The 19,808-nt window shown below is 37.9% G+C and overlaps 1 long non-coding RNA gene across 1 annotated transcript; it reads left to right on the top strand.

Annotated features, from left to right (window-relative positions):
- Positions 1-220: 220 nt before the first annotated feature.
- On the top strand, positions 221-16,554 carry LOC144340919 (uncharacterized). The gene is made up of 3 exons (XR_013417466.1): positions 221-316; positions 13,230-13,334; positions 16,477-16,554. It is a non-coding gene; the product is annotated as an uncharacterized LOC144340919 (long non-coding RNA).
- The last annotated feature ends 3,254 nt before the right edge of the window (positions 16,555-19,808 follow it).

The following is a 19,808-nucleotide window of genomic DNA, read 5'->3' as shown; positions in this document are numbered from 1 at the left end:
AGAGGAGCTTACCTCCCAGAATACAGGGGGAGGGATAAAGATAACTCAGATTCTCAGAGACAATAAAAACCACCAGCAGGTTGAGTGAGCAGCAAGAGATCTTAAACTGTGGCCTTTTACCAGAATAGACAGTGAGTCACACAGTGCCCAGCAAGGACTGACGCCAGCACCCAGAAACTACAAGACAATGCAGAAACCACAAGACGCCTCATTCTCAGCACAGAGACAATGCAGAAGCTTCCTTTTGTTCCCCAGGAGAAGCAAAGGGAATCGGAGGTGACAAAGGCACAGCAGAGAGGAACATTGGAAAATTGAGGTATTTAATGAAAATAAACTTTATTATCCTATGAGCCCCTGTGTCAATTAGCAATAACTGAATTAATCTTTGATAGATAAGATTAAGAGTCTTTGTGGGTTTTGATCCCATTGAAAGAGGTCTTGTCTGTTGACTAAACACAGTCCTCAAAAGAAGTTATCTGTTCTTCCAGCACATTGTACCAAATTTATCATCTTCAACTCCACCCTGTTTCTGGAGCCTCTTGATAGCATATCCTATCAGAACTAGTTTGGAAGTGCTTCCGACCAAGCCATCTGCCTGATTCCCCTGACATATTCCTGTAATCTTGTTCCCTTGACTCTGTCATCCCAAGGTTTCACATCCAGAAGACTTGGCAACAAGTCCAGGATTTTTGGCCTTCCTTGACCCATCTTGCCTAAAGCATTATTTTATCAGCCTCTTCCTTCATCACATTTCTCCTCATCATCTGATCCAGACAGCCATGTCACTGTCATCCTTACTATATGTGGCTCCTTTTCCTTTGGTGTCTTCCACATTAACCAGGCCATGGTCTCCTAAAGCCTTCTTCATTCCAGGCCAGCTGGCTCTTTTCCTTTCCTAATGCGGTGATTATATCAACAAAGCATGATCAGCAGGTGGTGAGCTGAGGATTACTTCAAGTACACAATATGAGTTTGCGATATCATTCTCAGTAGCTATTGATCTTCTTTTGTGATATTGTTCTCAATATATATATTGTCCTCCAGGTAATCTTTGAGGCTCTGGATGTCCAAAAATGAATCTGCAGTTTTCTGAAGCCTGTGGTGGTATCTCTATCTGGGAACTGGGTAACAGTGGAGGGGAAGAGATTAAGATTTCTTTTGACTCCTTTTACTTGGAGGGTTTATTGGTTTATTTATCTGTTTCATTTAGTTTTTTTTTTTTTTCCTGCTGCCTAGCAGAAATGAGGATTCAGAAGCAAATTAAATTCCATTTTAAAAAATTAAAAACAATGTTCTGTTTCTGTGCACTTGTGTTGTGGCTATGCTATAAACTCACTGAAGTTTCAATCAATGCTCTGCCACTTAATTAGCTTTTTGACCTTGGGTTTCTGTAGCTCAGTTTCCTCATCTTCAAATAAAGGTAATAATAGTGCTTTCCTCAGGGACATATTGTATTAAATGAGAAAATCAATGTAAATGCCTCAGTTCAGTGCTATGCATATAGGAAGCACTTAACAAAAATGAATTATTTTTATTCATGTAAAGAGGTCATTGCCTTATGTAGAGTTAATTATCATGGAACAATCTAAGGACTGATTTTGAGAGCATACAGTTAGGATATAACCCAGGATTTATGGGCTCATGACAGAAAGTATCTTTTGAACTGAAGGTCAAAAACATGAAAGAATGAATTAATCAGGGAAAAAAATAAAGATCACTCCTAGAGAGAAGGGACAGTAAGAAATGAAAGAATGTGGAAGTAGCATTAGAGAAACTCCCACAGGTTGTTCCTTTTGGCTCAAGTATCATTGCATATGGAGAATGGGACATTCATCTGGAAAGTGTACAAGGAAGAGTCAAGGTAGATCAGTTAGGAAGGTCCGCCAGGAATAAAGAGAATATTAACTAAGGCAACAACTAACAAGTTAGTCAGAGATGAAAGGTGAGAAGGTCTGGGTGAATGACCACACACCTGAGAGATATGCAAGAAATAGAATTCTTAGGTTTTGATTACTGATTAGATATGCAGAGGTTGGGGAAGTGATAAAGAGGAAAGAGAAGAGAAGGTTAAAGATAGCTCTCTGTTTCTGACTTGGTGGAATAACTGATTAGATAGATTATGGGTCTAGACTCCAAAATAAGGAATACATGAAAAGGAGCAAGCTTGAATGGAGATGCAAATAATTCAGTTATAGTTAAGTTGATGTGGAGGAGCCCATGCTGGAAAGATAAATTAAATATGCTGTAATTCATTTTTAAAAATGGATTTGACATTTAGGTAAAAGGTCTGGTTTAGAGATACGTATGTATTTGGGTGCCATCAGCACCTATCTCACTCATAAATGAGATTGCCAAGGAAACAGGGACTGGGAGAAAAGAACTAATGACAGAACAGTAGAGAACTGTGACCTTGGCCCAGCGCAGTTGCTCATGCCTATAATCCCAGCACTATGGGAGGCCAAGGCAGGGGATCATGAGGTCAGGAGTTTGAGACCAGTCTGGCCAACGTGGCAAAACCCAGTCTCTACTAAAAATACAAAAAATTAGCTGGGCATGGTGGCGCGCACCTGTAATCCCACCTACTTGGGAGGCTGAGGCAGGAGAATCATTTGAACCTGGGAGGTGGAGGTTGCAGTGAGCCAAGATTGCACCACTGCACTCCAGCTTGGGTGACAGAGCGAGACTCCATGAGAGAGAGAGAGAGAGAGCTCTGACCCTTAGGATGAGTAGGGACAGAGGATCCCATGAAGGAAGTCACTTGAAGTGGCCAGAAGGTTCATCTAGAAATCAATACAGTAGCACCTTGGGAAAGAAGGGGATATTTAATAGGCCAGATGCTTCAGAAGTTTCAAAGGTACCCATTCTTGGTTACTAGGGAATAAGACACAAATGGAATGTGAGGGTGTAGTTTTAGGCTTTAAATTCTTCCTAAAATCTTAAATAGTATAGCCATTTACTGCTTTCCCCGTCCTCATTCTTTGTCCCCAGTCATTACAGTTGACTCTTGCTACCTCTTAATACGTAGATTCACCCAACACTTTGGTTTTGTTCTACTCACTTCCTTTCTGCTGATTCCTCTTTTCATCTCTCCCCCCTACAGTTCCCATGCAAGCTCTTCACCTCATTACTCTTACTGGTACCCTTATTATTTTTCAACGGTATTCTACCTGGACTTTATGCCTTTAATCCCTTTACAACATCCATTTTCAAGGCTTTTTGACATATGTTTATATTTTAAAAGCTACCCCTCTTGATGTGCATTATACTTTCAGATACTTAAGGCTCTGCATAACCTGCTTAACCCCAGTAGTATCACACAGCTCCCTCCCAGCTTTCTGAATACACTACCGTTTCTTCCCTCTAGCCCCAGGCTCTTTGCACAGAGTATTCCTTCTTCCTGAAACACTCGTCAACTTCCATTAACCTACCTCTCACTTGACCTTTTCCTCTCAGCTTAAATGGCACATCCTCCTTTAAGATCCCTACCCTGACCCCTAACATGGGGAAGGTGTTTCCTCTGGGTGTTCCCATATTTGTCTGTGTTTATCCCATCATACAAGTTAGTACATTTAATTGTAATGATCTCATGCTATTTTCCATGTAAAACTGGGAGTTTCTCAAAGATCCTATTTTCTTTATCAATATATACTCTGCATACAGAAGGAACCAACTAATATTTGTTGAATGGAGTAATAACTATGTAATCATATAAAAGTTGATTACAGTGTAAAATATGAAACAGGACTATATGTACAAATTATAACAATTATGTAAAACATATTCATATGTACATAAAGTATCAGAACACATGTAAAAAATGCTATAACTGTATGAAAGTTATATAAAAGATTGTATAAGGGCAGTGTTTTTAGAGGTGATTATCTTTCACTTTCTTCCCTTGATTTTCTAGATTGTCAATGATTTCATTACATTTTTTTTTTTTTTTTTTTTTTTTTTTTTTTGAGATGGAGTCTCACTCCATCTCACCCAACCTAGAGTGCAGTGGTGCCATCTAGGCTCACCGCAAGCTCTTTCTCCCAGGTTCACGCCATTCTCCTGCCTCTGCCTCCTGAGTAGCTGGGACTACAGATGCCCACTACCAAGCCCGGCTAATTTTTTGTATTTTTAGTAGAGACAGGGTTTCATTTCACTGTGTTAGCCAGGATGATCTGGATCTTCTGACCTCATGATCCACCTGCCTCAGCCTCCCAAAGTGCTGGGATTACAGGCGTGAGCCACCGTGCCCAAGTGGTCTTATCAGGTTTTTAATTTCTTCATGGTTCAATCTTGGTAGGTTGTATGTGTCTAGGAATTTATACATTTATTCTCAGTTTTTCAATTTATTGGCATTTAGTTGCTCATATTACCCTCTAATGATTCTTTGAATTTCTATGGCATCGGTTGTAATGTCTCCCTTTTTATCCCTGATTTTATTTGTTTGGGTTTTCTCTCTTTTTTTCTTAGTTGGGCTAAAGTTTTGTCAAATTTATCTTTTTGAAAAACCAACTTTTGGTTTCATTGATCTTTGCTATTGCTTTTTTTTGTCATTGTTTCAGCTTCATTTATTTCTGCTCTGATATTTATTATTTCTTTTTTTCTACTAATTTTGATTTTGGTTTCCTCTTGCTTTTCAAGTTTGTTAAGGTGCATCATTAGGTTGTTTATTTGAAATTTTTCTACTTTTTTGATGTAGGTGCCTATTGCTATAAACCTTCCTTGTAGCACTACTTTCACTGTATCCCACAGGTTTCCATATGTTGTATTTCCATTTGCATTAGTTTAAATTTTTTTTCCAGTTTTTTTCTTAATCTTTTCATTGACCTACTTGTTCTTTCAGAGCATATTGTTTAATTTCTATGTGTTGTATGTATAGTTTCCAAAATTTCTCTTGTTATTGATTCCTAGTTTTTTACCATTGTTGTTAAAGAAGATACTTAATACAATTTTTTCTTAATTTTTAAAGATGTGTTTGTAGCTTAACATATGGTCTATCCTTAAGAATGATCCATGTGCTGAGGAGAAGAATGTGTATTCTGGATTCATTGGATGAATGTTCTGAAAATAACTATTAGGTCCATTTGGTCTATAGTTCAGATTAAGTCCAGCATTTCCTTGTTTACTATTTTTTTCTGGATGATCTGTCTAATGCTGAAAATGGGGTGTTGATGTCTCCAACTGCTATTGTACTGAGGTCTATCTCTTCAGCACTAATATTTTCTTTATATACCTGGGTGTTCCAGTTGGGTGTATATAAATTAACAATTGTTATATCCTCTTGCTGAATTGACCACTTTATCATTATATAATGACCTTTGTCACTTTTTCTAGCTTTTGTCTTGAAATCTATTTGTCTGAACGAATATATCTTTTACTGCTATTTTTTGGTTTTCACTTGCATGTAATATTTTTTTCACCCTATGTTTGCCTTTGTAGGTGAAGCCTGTTTCTTGTAGGCAACAGATCATCGGGTCTTGATTTCTTTTCATCCACTCAGTCATTCTTTGTCTTTTGATTGGACAGTTTAGTCCATTTACATTCAATGCTATTATTAATATGCAAGGACTTTTGCCATTTTGTTGTTTGTTTTCTGGTTGTTTTGTGGTATTCTTGCCCTTCTTTCCTTTATTCTTCTCTTCGTCTTAGTGAGGACTTTCTCTGGTGATGTGTTTCCATTTCTTGCTTTTTATTTTTTAGGTATCTTTTGTATGTTTTTTGATTTGAGATTACCATGAGGCTTGCAAATAATATAACCCATTATATTAAACTGATGACAACACTGATTGCATGAACTAATTTTAACCCAAAAAATAAGCAAAGATAAAGCTAATAAAATCTCTATACTTTACCTTCTTTCCCCTGCTTTTTAACTTTCTGTTTCTAAATATATCTTATTATACAATATCTTGAAAAGTTTTTGTAGTTATTATTTTTAAAAGGTTCATATTTTAGTCTTTCTACTCAAGATATAAGTGGTTCACACACCACAATCACAGTGTTATAACATTCTGTGTTTTTCTGTGTACTTGCTATTACCAGGGAGTTTTGTACCTTCAGATGATTGCTTATTGCTCATTAATATCCTTTTCTTTCAGATTGAAGAACTCTCTTTACCATTTCTTGTAGGTCTGCTGTTGATGAAGTCCTTCAGCTTTTGTTTGTCTGGGACATACTTTGTTTCTTCATGTTTGAAGGACAGTTTTGTTGGGTATACTATTCTAGGATAAAAGTATGTCATGCCACTCTCCCCCAACCTATAAAGTTTCCACTGAGAAGTCTGCTACCAGATGTATTGGAGTTCCTTTGTATGTTATTTGTTTCTTTTCTCTTGCTGCTTTTAAGATCCTTTCTTTATCCTTGATCTTTGAAAGTGTATTAGTTTGTTTTCATGCTGCTGATAAAGACATAACCAAGACTGGGAAGAAAAAGAGGTTTAATTGGACTTAACAGTTCCACATGGCTAAGGAGGCATCAGAATCATGGCAGGATGTGAAAGGCACTTCTTACATAGCAATGGTAAGAGAAAATGAGGAAGATGCAATAGCAGAAACCCCTGATAAAACCATCAGATCTCGTGAGACTTATTCACTACCATGAAAACAGTATGGGGAAAACTGCCCCCATGATTCAAATTATCTCCCACTGGATCCTTCCCACAATACATGGGAATTATGGAAGTACAATTTAAGATGAGATTTGGGTGGGGACACAGAGCCAAACCATCTCGTTCCTTCCCTGACCTTCCAAATCTCATGTACTCACATTTCAAAATCAATCATGCCTTCCCAACAGTCCCCCAAAGTCTTAACTCATTTCAGTATTAACCCAAAAGTCCACAGTCTAAAGTTTCATCTGAGACAATGCAAGCCCCTCTGCCTATGGTCCTGTAAAATCAAAAGCAAGCTAGTTTCTTCCTAGATACAATGAAAGTACAGGTATTAGGTAAATACAGCCATTTTCAAGTGGGAGAAAGCAAAGGGGCTACAGACCCCATGCAAGTCCAAAATCCAGCAGGGCAGTCAAAATTTAAAGCTCCAAAATGATCTCCTTTGACTCCAGCTCTCACATCCAGGTCATGCTGATGCAAGAGGTGGGTTCCCCTGGTCTTAGGCAGCTCTGCCCCTGTGGCTTTTCAGGATACAGCCTCTATTCCAGCTGCTTTCACAGGCTGGCTTTGAGTGTCTGTGGCTTTTCTCGGTGCACAGTGCAAGCCGTAGATGGATCTACCATTCTGGGTTCTGGAGAATGGTGGCCCTCTTGTCACAGCTCCACTAGGCAGTGCCCCAGTAGGGACTCTGTGTGGGGGCTCTGACCCCACATTTTCCTTCTGCACCACCCTAGCCAAAGTGCTTCATGAGAGCCCTGCCCCTGCAGCAAACTTCTGGCTGGGCATCCAGGTATTTCCATACATCTTCTGAAATCTAGGTGGAGGTTCCCAAACCCCAATTCTTGACTTCTGTGCACTGGCACACTCAACACCACGTGGAAGTTGCCAAGGCTTCGGGCTTGCACCCTCTAATGCCATGGCCTGAGCTCTACATTTGCCCCTTTCAGCAAGGGCTGGAGCAGCTGGGACACAGGGCACCAAGTTCCTAGACTACATACAGCCCAGGGGCTCTGGGCCCTGCCCACAAAACCATTTTTTTCTCCTAGACCTCCAGGTCTGTGATGGGAGAGGCTGCCACAAATGTCTCTGACATGCCCTGGAGACATTTTCCCACATTGTCTTGGGGATTAACATATGGCTCCTCATCACTTATGCAAATATCTGCAGCTGGCTTGAATTTCTCCTCAGAAAACGAGATTTTCTTTTCTACCAAATTGTCAGATGGCAAATTTTCCAAACTTTTATGCTCCATTTCTCTTTTGAAACTGAATGCCTTTACCAGCATCCAAGTCACCTCTTGAATGCTGTGCTGATTAGAAATTTCTCTTCCAGATGCCCTAAATCTTCTCTCTCAAGTTCAAAGTTCCATAAATCTCTAGGGCAGGGCAAAATGCCACCAATCTCTTTGCTAAAACGTAACAAGAATCACCTTTGTTCCAGTTCCCAGCAGGTTCCTCATATCCATCTGAGACCACCTCAGCCTGGATTTCATTGTCCATATCATTATTAGCAGTTTTGTCAAAGGCATTCAACAAGTCTCCAAGAAATTCCACTTTCCCACATTTTCCTGTCTTCCACTGAGCCCTCCACACTGTTTCAATCTCTGCCTATTACCCAGTTCCAAAGTCATTTCCACATTTTCAGTTATCTTTTTAGCAACGCCCTACTCTACTGATACCAGTTACAGTGTAACTTACAAATTACATTTTTTATGCATCTACAATTTGTTTTCACACAGCTGATAAAGACATAACCAAGACTTACAGTTCCACATGACTAGAGAGGCATCAGAATCACGGCGGGAGGTGAAAGGCACTTCTTACATGGCAGTGACAAGAGAAAATGAGGAAGATACAGAAGCAGAAACCCCTGATAAAACCATCAGATCTCATAAGACTTATTCACCACCATAAGAACAGTATGGGGGAAACTGCCCCCATGATTCAAATTATCTCCCACTGGGTCCCTCCCACAACACATGGGAATTATGGGAGTACAATCCAATATGAGATTTGGGCGGTGACAGAGAGCCAAACCATATCAGGGAGTTTGATTATTAAATATATTGAGGTAGTAGTCTTTTTTGGGTTAAATCTAGTTAGTGCTCTATAGCATTCTCGTACTTGAATATTGATATCTTTCTCTAGTTTTAGAAAGTTCTTTATTATTATCCCTTTGAATAAATGTTCTACCCTAACATCTCTTTCTACCTCCACCCTAATGCCAAAGGCTCTTAGATTTGCCCTTTTGGTATTATTTGGAGATTTTGTAGGCATGCTCCATTCTTTTGTATGCTTTTTTCTTTTTTTTCCTCTGGCTCTATATTTTCAAGTAACCTGGCTTCAAGCTCACTAATTTTTTCTTCTTCTTGATCAATTTTGCTACTAAGAGACTCATGCATTCTTCAGAATGTCAATTACATTTTTCAGCTCCAGAATTTCTGCTTTATTAATTATTTCAATCCCTTTCAAAAATTTACCTGATAGTATTCTGAATTCTTTTTCTGTGTTACCTTGGATTTCATTGAGTTTTCTCAAAATGGCTATTAAAATGGCTATTTTCACTTCTCTCTCTGAAAGGTCACATATCTCTCTCTCTCCTGAATTGGTCACTAGTGCCTTATTTAGTTTATCTGGTGAGGTCATGTTTTCCTGGATGGTCTTGACGCTTGTAAATATTTGTTGGTGCCTGGGCATTGAAGAGTTAGATATTTATTACAGTCTTCACAATCTGGGCTTATTAGTACACATCTTTCATCAGAAGGCTTTCCAGGTATTCAAAGGAACTTGGGTGTTGTGATCTAGATCTTTGGTCACTACAGCCATATCTACTTTAAGGGACATTCCAAGCTCAATAATGCTGTGACTCTTGCAGACTTGTAGAGGTATTGCCTTGGTGGCCTTGGGTAAGATCCAGAATTCCCTGGATTACCAGGGAGATTCTCTTGTTCTCTTCCCTTAGTTCCTCTCAAACAGAGTCTCTCGCTTCTCTCTCTCTCACTCTCTCTGTGTGTGTGCGTGTGTGTGTGTGTGTGTGTGTGTGTGTGTTGAATTTCCTGGAGATGGGAGATGGATGACACAAGTACCCCGTGGTCATCACTACTGGGACTGTGCTGGGTCAGATGTAAAGCCAGCATAGCACTGGGTTTCCCCAAGGCCCTCAGTGACCACTGCCTGGCTACCACCTATGTTCACTAAAGGCCTTAGGCCTTTACAATCAACAGGTGGCAAATCCAGCCAGGCTTTTGCCCTTCTTTTCTGGGTGGAGGGTTCCTCCTGGCCCCAGGTTGGTCCAAAGATGTTATCAATGAGCCAGGCCTTGGAGTCAAGAACCTTAGGAATCTACCTTGCACTCCATTCTACTTTGAGTGAGCTGGCACCCAAGTCATGAATGAAACAAAGTCCTTCCCACTCCTTTTTCTTCTTTCCTCAAGCTGAGGAGTCTCTCCCCATGCCCACCACCACCTCAGGCTGGTGGCAAGTAGTAACCTGGTTACTGCTGATGATCACTCAAGACCTAAAGGCTCTTCAGTCAGCTTGTGGTGAATGCTGCCAGACCCGAGGTTCTCTCTTCAGAGAAGTGGGCTCCCCTCTGACCCAGTGTAGGTCCGTAAATGCCATCCAGAAGCCAAGGCTTAGAATCAAGGATCCTAGGATCCCACCTGGTATTCTACCCAACTGTGGCCAAGTTAGCATCCAAGTTGCAAGACAAAATTCCCTTTACTCTTCCTTCTCCTTTCCTCAAGCAGATGGGGTCTTGCCCCATAGCCACCACAGTGGGCAATGTACTGGTTCACACGTGTAACCAGCACAGCTCTGAGTCTCACCCAAGGCTTGTTACAAGTACTCTCTTGCTACTACTGCTGATTAGTCAGGGCCCCAGGGCTCTTTAGTCAAAAGGTGATGGATTCTGCCAAGACTGGGTCCTTTCCTTCAAGAGAGCAGTTTTCCTTCTGGCCCAGGGTGAGTTTAGAAATGTTGTCCAGGAGCTAGGGCCTGAAATGAAGGCCTCAGCACTCTGCCTGGTGCCCTGTTCTACTGTTGCTACCCTGGCATACAAGTTGCAAGACAGAGTTCTCTTTACTCTTCCCTCTTCTCTCCTCAAGCAGAGTAAAGGAGTCTCTCCTGGAGCTGTGAGCTGCACTTCCCAGGGTTGGGAGATGAGTGAGGCAAGCACTCCCTTGGCCACCCCAGCTAATGTCTCACTAGGTTGCATGCTCCCCAAGTCCACTGGCTTTGAGCCCAGCACAGCACAATAACTTGCTCAGGAATCGCAGTCGTTGTGGCCTAGAATGCCTTTCAAGTTTACTTAGGACCCCAGAACACTTCAGCTCGTGGTGGCAGGGCTTGCCAGAACTTAAGTTCTGACCACTGGGATTGATGTTTTGCCTCTGGCTAGAGATGGTCTAAATGCTCCCTTGGTGGGCAGAGTTCTGCCTTGTGTTACTTCCTGCTGTGACAGGGCAGCACTGAGTTCCAATGCAAAGTCCCACAATCACTGTGCTCTCCCTCCCCTAAGCACACAGACTCTTCATGCCCCTGGGGGGTTGGAAGGAGGGGTAGCAGCAGCAATTCAAGGCTGTCTTTCCTACGCTCCTCAGCGCCTCCTTCCTTAATAAGATCTTAAATCAGGTGCTATGATCACCTACTTGATTTTCGGTTCTTATGAATGTGCTTTTTTGTGTGGATAGTTGTTCAATTTGGTGTTCCTGCAGGGGTCATGATCACTGGAGGCTGCTATTCAGCCATCTTGCTTTATCTCCCCCTCATAATTTATTTATTTTATTTTTTATATGACATGTCATATGGTTTTGCTGTCTTCTACTGCAAAATATTTTTTGCAGATCTTTTAAAAAGTTTCAAACATTTAACTTTTTATCAATATTTACATTTTGTTAAGTTCCATTTATTTGATTATAAAACAAAATTGTCTTTCCAATATATTGAAAAGGAGTAAGTGCCAGGCCATTAAATACACAAATCAACTGTGATATGTGTATATTTCAGAAATCTGATTTCTGAAATCTGAAAGAAATCCTTAATAAATATGTATGGCTTTCCATGTGATTGGAGAGAATTCAGGTAGCACATTCATAATACATTTCTTTATTTTCCAAGTATTTTTTAAATCAACATTTAGTTAAAGTATTTATTCAACTATTGTAACTAAATACAATTTTTAATATAACACCAGGAAGTGGATTATATTTTTATAATGTTAATCTGTTCTTAAATACTACCTCATGTTTTTTACTTACAAAACATTTATATACCTAACTTTATTATGTATATATACATTTTTTGCTTGATGTCCTGTCAGAACTGTAAAACTCTTTTCAGTCTTATTTTCTCCCAACTGCTCAAATTACTTAACTTACTTTCTAAAGGTTGTCCTACATAATTCATTCTCCTGCTTTGGCCAAGACCCAAAGTGTTCATTCTGGGACTTCCTTTCAATATTTTTCTATGTGACTTTTCTACTTTTACTTCCCAGGTCCTCCTCTTTCTTAGTTTACTGCCTTCTTGTTGAGTATGCTTCCATCAGAATATATTTGCCTAGAGGAGAGTGACTTTGTTCAAATGGCCGTAGATCTCTTTGGTGAATAATCAAGGGAATTACTACTATATATACCAGCTGTGTCACTGTAATGTCTTTCCCAAGGTGTCCTGGCCTCCCCTTCAATCGGCTCTGGGTCATATATGACTTGCCTTGAGTTGATGGTTGACTAACCCCACCTCACAGTTTATGATTACCATTGACACCATATATCTCAAACACTACAGGTTATATATTAGCCAGTCTCTGTGTTTTCATTTCTCTTCTTTTCTCTGCATACTTTTTACTTTAAAATCCCTTCCTTCTCATAATATATAATACATTTTATTTGCTGTAATGATTTGAAAGTTAAAAGTTCATTTTTATTTTATTCCACTAGTAGTGGAATATTCCACTACTATATAATTCCACTATTTTATATATATATTATATAATATATAATTATATATTATACATTATATATAACATTATATATTATATATATCATTATATATTATTATATATTATACATTATGTTATATATAATATATTTAATATAATATATAATGATATACATAATTATACATAAATTATGTATTATATATGTTTTCAAAAGAACAAAAACATGATAAATAGATCACCAAACACATAGATATATAGATAGATCAATAGATAGATCAATAGATAATATTTTTCTTTTGAAAATATTTATTAATTTATTATCTTTTTAGAATTTCCATATGTGAATTGTATTTTTTGAATCTGTTTTATGGATCTCTTTTTCTCATTCATCAATTCTCTTCTGAAAAAAAATTCATTAGTTCACTTTCTATTTTGTTAATTCTAGTTTTGCAAGTATTTCATATCCTTTCTATGGCCTCCAGTATGGCTTTTAATCCACAAATGTGTATTTTTATTACTGTACAGCCTTTACCAATCATACATTATGTTTTTATTGGAAACCAGATTTAGTTTCATAAATATGATGTCCACTTTGATACTTAGGTGTAATTTCTGACTCCTGTATATTTTGATAGGTCTAGTACTTTTTCTCTATCATTGTAAAAATTTTCTGCTCATTTTATTTTAGTGCCCTGGAGAAGAAAACCATGTGATGCAGAGTTTCCCATTGTTTGTAGTCCTGTTGGGAACAAGCTTAACAGGTTTTTGCTAAGGCAGCAATCCACTCTGCAAGGTAACCCAGATGAAACTTTTCTATTCCTCTAGCTGTTCCTTCAGTTGGAAACCCTGTTACTATATTTTCAGCTACTGCAGGTGTCCACTCTATGTGGAAGCTTCACCAACTTCATTCATATCTCCTACCGCTGCCTTTTCTCTAATCTGCTCTTACCACTATGATTAGATAAATTGACTTTTGCCATAATGTCCTTCATGAATGTCTATAAATGATGTTTGGGGAATTTCTAGAAGATTCTCACTCCCTTTTTCAATTTCTATGCCTTTCATAGCTAACCGAAGTTTCTCCAAGTTTTGTCATGGAAATTATACTCATTTAACAATTATTTTTTGAGAGCTGAGGCTACTCTGATAGAAGCATATAAATTTTGAACCTCATGATTTATGTATCATCTTATATACCTAATAGGGAGAGACTACAAACACATAAACAAGCACATGTATTTGATGGCAGACAGAAACTTTAGACAGAAAAACAAAGCAAGGTCAAGTACAAAGGAGGAATCAAGTGGAACACATTTTCTAGACTTTATAATGATTTATATCCCCCATGAAAACACAATTTTGTCCATTTAATTTCTATTTTATTTGGAATCTAGGAACAGAAGAGAAACATCAGGGTAGCAGGAAGAGTTGGATGCTTCTGCTATCCTCGCCAGCTTCCCGTGGAAGTCTTCCTCTTTTTCCTTAGAGAACTCTCCTTAGAGTCCTAAGGACTTTCTAATCTATAACTCTGCTTGTGATTTTATATTTAATTTGAGTGTGTGTGTGTGTGTTTGTGTATATATATATATATATAGCATTTCACTATTGTTGCCCAGGCTGGAGTGCAATGGCATGATCTTGGCTCACTGCAACCTCCACCTCCCGGATTCAAGTCATTCTCCTGCCTCAGCCTCCCAAATAGCTGGAATTACAGGCACGTGTCACCACGCCCGCCTAACTTTTTGTATTTTTAGTGGAGATGGGGTTTCACCGTGTTGGTCAGGCTGGTCTTGAACTCCTGACCTCAAGTGATCTTCCTGACTCGGCCTCCCAAAGTGCTGGGATTACAGGTGTGAGCCACCACGCCAGGCCTTCATTTGATTTTTTAACGCATCTTCCTGTTCTACATTTCTAGCTGTCTACATGTGACTACAACAATATATTATATGGACCTCAGACTCATCATGTCCGGGGAGAATGTGTCTTTCTTTCAAAACCTAATTCCCTTCTGCATTTCACAGGGGTGAATGACATCGCAGTGCCCAGAGTTTTTCAGATCTTAAATTAAACCCTGGGTCACCTTCAATTCCTCTTTCTTCTTTGCTTCCAAAATAAAATTTCTAATTTTTATCCATTTGAGATACAAGAAAAGTTTCAGCTATTCCTTTATTTCCTATCACATAATTGCTGGTCAGTTTGCCCCAACTATTCAACAACAGCTGATTAGATTTCCTGACGACTCTTCTTTCTATGGAATCCATTCTTAGTAGTGTAGATAGCATTATCAGCCTAAGACACATGTATAATATATCATAACATCACTGTCTAGCTGCAATGGCCTCAAATAAATTATTTTTAAGTCAGGAAGTGAGTTAGATATTTTTTCTGTATTTAAGGTACATTTCATTGGGCATGCCTTATTTCAGTCTCTTTATATCTTGGATAACATGAAATGAAATGACTTATAAAGTCAGTAAGATGGTTTAACAGAACTAAAAATATGCAAAGACACAAAACTATAATTTTCAGCATTAAAAAAATATTTAATTGTTATTCTTTAGACTTGGCTCTGTTCTCCTTCCTTCATGAGGACTATAATCATGCAAAAATTGAAGTTTATAACTTCTATTGGCTTTGAGTTAAAGGAATGATATATAGTTCAAAACCATTTTCTTAGAAGAAAAATGATTGCATTTATCTTATATTTGAATAATTTTAAATGGCTTATGTAATTCAGCTCAACTATGTCAAAAGAGGGGCAAAGAAAGTACCTAGTATGAATTTTTGCCCAGAAAAAAAGGTTTTGAGGACATTATGACCAACTGAAATATGAAAGAGAGAGACTACAATCATCATGTCTTCTATTTATGGTATTACCTGTATAGCTATAAATACGAAGTCTATTGTAATCATTTTTACTACCATAGGAATGCAGATAGCTTTGCAGTGACAAGTGGTAACTCTTTAATAAAGTATAACATGCCTATACATCATTTGGACAGAAAGAAGAATAATCTTTAAACAGTGAAATTCCACAAGCAGATAAGTAGGTTAAATGATCATGATCAGAGAGATACACAGGTCAGGCAAAGTGCACCTGCACACTAAATTTACTTGTCTTTTAGAGACAATTTGCAAAGAGAGGACCATTGAACTACCAAGGTAATTATCCAGGATATTGCCTTCTCTCTTCGTTTAAAAAGATCGCATAATATTTAGGGACAACTTATGATTAGAAACTTATTCACTTTAAAAATCACCATTTCAGCCTAAGGCAGAAAATAAGGAATGAAATTTTAAAATAAGGAATGGTGTAGAGTCCCATACTGGGTAAATGTTTATCATCTGGACGGCTGTTAGTTTCTGAAAGTCACGTGACAAGTTTTGGATGGTCTATATGTAGGGTGCTAGTATCACACATGTAACCCCCCCCCCCCAAAGCCCATTTTGTTCCTAACATTATACCTTATTCTGCCAAGATTCTCAAAGGAAATCTATATTCTTTGTCTTCCCTGAGCCTATGCTGTAGAAATGGTGAAAGGAGAGCATAAAAAGGCAAGAGGTTACAGGAGAATGGTTTATCCCTCTAAAGATCTGGGGCAACTTGTCTAAAGTGTTTGTAAAATACAACTCTGGGAAAGTCATCCTTCAGTTTCTTTATTTCTCTTCTCATCATCACACAATCTTCTAATAAGCCTCCTCAACCAAGCAGACCTGATAGGATGACTAACCCAAAGGGGGTACACCTTGTGCCAGGTTGCATAAAACAGTGTAAATTTTAAGGTTTTTTGGCAGTAACATCTTGTGACGTATGTTTTCAATACTCTGTCACTTAACAAGTGGCTTTGTTTCTCTCACCCACACAAAAATGTAAACAAATATTATAGTTTTGGAGAAACTTCCCTGGCATTTCCTTTCTGCTCTTTCAACTGCAGTCCTGCCTCCATGTGCCAAAGACAGACTGGTTTCAACAAAGCATCCTTGCAAATGCTCAGGCAAAACTATCAACAATGCTATTGTCTTCAGAAAATATGCAGAAAAAAGAGCTGACATTTGACATACAAGGTAAGCCCAACAAAGTATTCAGAAGATTATTCTTTCCTGCTATTATAATCCACTAACTTCTTGTTGTTAGTTCTTAATCCAGTATCATGTCTAGACTTTCTTCTATACCTCCAACAAAGCTTTGAGAAAAATGAAATTGTATCTTCACATGCTTCTACACCCTTCAGCTATTATTGCCGGCCAACATGTGGAAAGAGCACATTGTATTCTTTCTTTGGAGTTTGGACGTTTTGTCTTTCTAGGACATTGGCAATCTGCTATGAGTATAATAACAGACAAGAAACACAGGTACTTGAGGTTCTTTTTTAGAAGATTAATTCAATCTTCTTTAGAAACAAGTACTAAGTAAACAGTAGAGGATATTGCTATAACTTCTGGAAAGTATTTGTGCAATATAACTAACACATAAATGATGATATTATGACTGTATTAAAAAGAGCATGTTTAAAAATTTTCAATGTGTCTAAGCACACTCTAAATAAAGAAAATAAAATACTCTAAAATAAAATAAAACTAATTTATTTGACTCAAAGCATTTGTTATTAGAACATACAAGGTATTGAAGAAGTGAAGAGGAATTTAAATGTGAGGGTGAGAAGCAGTCCCCCTTACTTCCAACTCCCCCACTCCAAATCAATTTACAACAGCCCTCAGGACAAGAAAGGAGTCTCACTGCCTTTTAAGTTAGGGCAGCATAGAATAAAAGACAAAGAAAGTTGATGCAGAATAATTTGCAATTTCCTGCAAAATGACTCCCATGAAGTTTAAAGTCATCCAGAACTGCAAAACTGATCCCACAGATCAAATAAATATGAGAACATTTCAATCTTTGACTAAACCATGTTGGCTTTTCATTCCAATAAGCAGCCAAATGGATGTTTGCAAGCTAGAGGAATTTTAAATAATTTTTCACGGGAGCGACTTTTAAAAATCTTCTTTTCTATAATGTTTTCATTAGCTTTTGAACTATAATAGCCTAAGGAAGAAAAATTGAGAACCATAAAAGATATTTATAAATTTGCTAAAAATATATCTGAATACTTGTTATCTGTCTATATATTACCTCAATCCTAGTGAATGTAAAATGCTGGAGAGAGAAGATTAGTAATCCCTGTAGTGAACTGTGAACAATGCAACAATATATTGCTAAATATATTATGCTATATCAACTATAGTTATTCTTGGATGAGAAAAATAAAAGAGGCTGGAGAACTTGGGAGCAAAGAGGTGAAAATTGGGCTGCCTTTGTGTGAAAACAGGTGAAGAGGAAGAAGAACACAGTACAGGTAGGCAAGTCACAGGTGAAGAGCTGAAGTTTATGAGTTGGGTAGATGTACCTGTGTGTTTGGTGGGGGAAGCTTGGAAAAGATCAATTTTTAAGCTACAGAATAGAGAAAGGGAATAGTGAATAGCCTTTATTGAGCACTTCTAGCTGCCATGCACATACTACTTTAGATGTAACTTAGCATTTACTGTGCTCTTTCTCTGTACCAAGCAAGTACTCTGTTGATCAATGTAGTAGAGCATGGGAAATGAGGTTGAAAAATGATCAGATTATGGAGGGCCTTTAAAAATATTGGGTCATATCATGAATCACATAAAAGTAACTTTCTCTTACCTGACTTCTGAGTCAGAATCATGCATTCCTTCATGGATGAGTTTATTCATTCCTTCAGTCATTTCTTCCATGGGCATAGAAGGACAAATGACAAACAGTTTCTGCCCTCAGGCTCTCCCTCCCTTCCTCCTTCCCCATTCAGTTAAATGAAGAAAACAGACAAGCAAACAGACATGAGCACAATGTGTTTAGGGTTATGTGAGAAGTATCTGAAATCCTGTGATGTAGCTAGAGGAATTTTAAATAATTTGTATCAATCTGTTGAAATTGGATAGATGATATAGTCATTGCAAGATTAAGAGATGAATCTGGATCACAAAGGTACTCTAAATTACTGCATCTCACATGGGAATGTAAAATATCTTGAGGTTTCTATACCAGAGGCATAGGGTGCCACATGAGGTTAACTTATTCTCCTAACACATATTTGTTTACCACCCATGCTGTGCCAATTACTGTTCTGGGCCCTCCCTACCCATGAGAAGTGTTCAGATGCTGGGGCAGGAATCAGATGATAAACGATCAACCAGTGAATAAATTATAACCTATAATAACAGGATAAATGTGATTTATACTTTTAGAGTCACACTTTTAGCAAAGAAGAAAAATCAAGGTAAGAGTGTTACTGGTATTGAATGCAAAGCATTACTTTTATATGAAAACAACTACAGGCATATCACAGAGTAGAATGCAAAATCTGCATGCATGTTTTGGATAAAATATAAGATTTCAAAATAATTTCACATTGATATCTGAATACCTCAGAATCCTGTTGGTAAAGTTCTCTCTTTTGGCTTTTAGGGATATATTGTTGGGTAAGTTGACATAGCCCTGATCAGAATTAATGAATTTATTTTGCCACTGTTTAGCTGGACCGCCAGGTATCAGCACAGCATAGATATCTCTTAGACGATCTACAGATAAAATTTATGAGAATTTCTTATATCTAAAAAAATTTTCCTCCAAAAAATTATTTTACTTAAACCTACATTTGTTATAGTAATATGATTCCCAAATAATGTTGGTGTTATTATCTTTACTACAGAGGATTCTTACTTTCCAAAGCCCAATCTAACTTAAAATATATTCAAATATTAAAATATATTCTCTTAAAAAATTGAGTGATACGTCAGAGTTGCATTATTTGTAAATGTTCCTATGTACTTGATAACAAGAATTAATATTTGAGATATAGTACTGTTCTTGAAGAATACATATGTTGAGATCATCTTTCATTTTCTAGTAAATTTTCAATTAAAAAGGCTTTTATTGATGATTAAAAATTATATATCCCAATTTGTATTATAGCCTTTTCCATTGCAACTGTAACATGTGTATAGCCTGTGAAGGAGGTGAGGAGAATTGGGAATTGGGATGCGGGAGAGGGGATGGAGGAGACCCCTCTTGGCTGGGACACTGCCAGAAGAGACCTAGCACAGCTGTCATTTAACACCTGTCCTCTTTTCCAAAGTAGGGGGTGGCATTCTTATAGAGAAACCAGAGAAACACAGATTAGAGAAAACTACTAAAAGATGGATAGCCTATTGTTTCTAATCTTTTGGGCACCAGAATAATTGCTAATAG

Source organism: Macaca mulatta, chromosome 5, assembly GCF_049350105.2.
Source record: "Macaca mulatta isolate MMU2019108-1 chromosome 5, T2T-MMU8v2.0, whole genome shotgun sequence".
Taxonomy (NCBI): Eukaryota; Metazoa; Chordata; class Mammalia; order Primates; family Cercopithecidae; genus Macaca; species Macaca mulatta.
The sequence above is the reverse complement of the archived record's forward strand: the minus strand, read 5'-3'. Positions and strand labels throughout refer to the sequence as shown.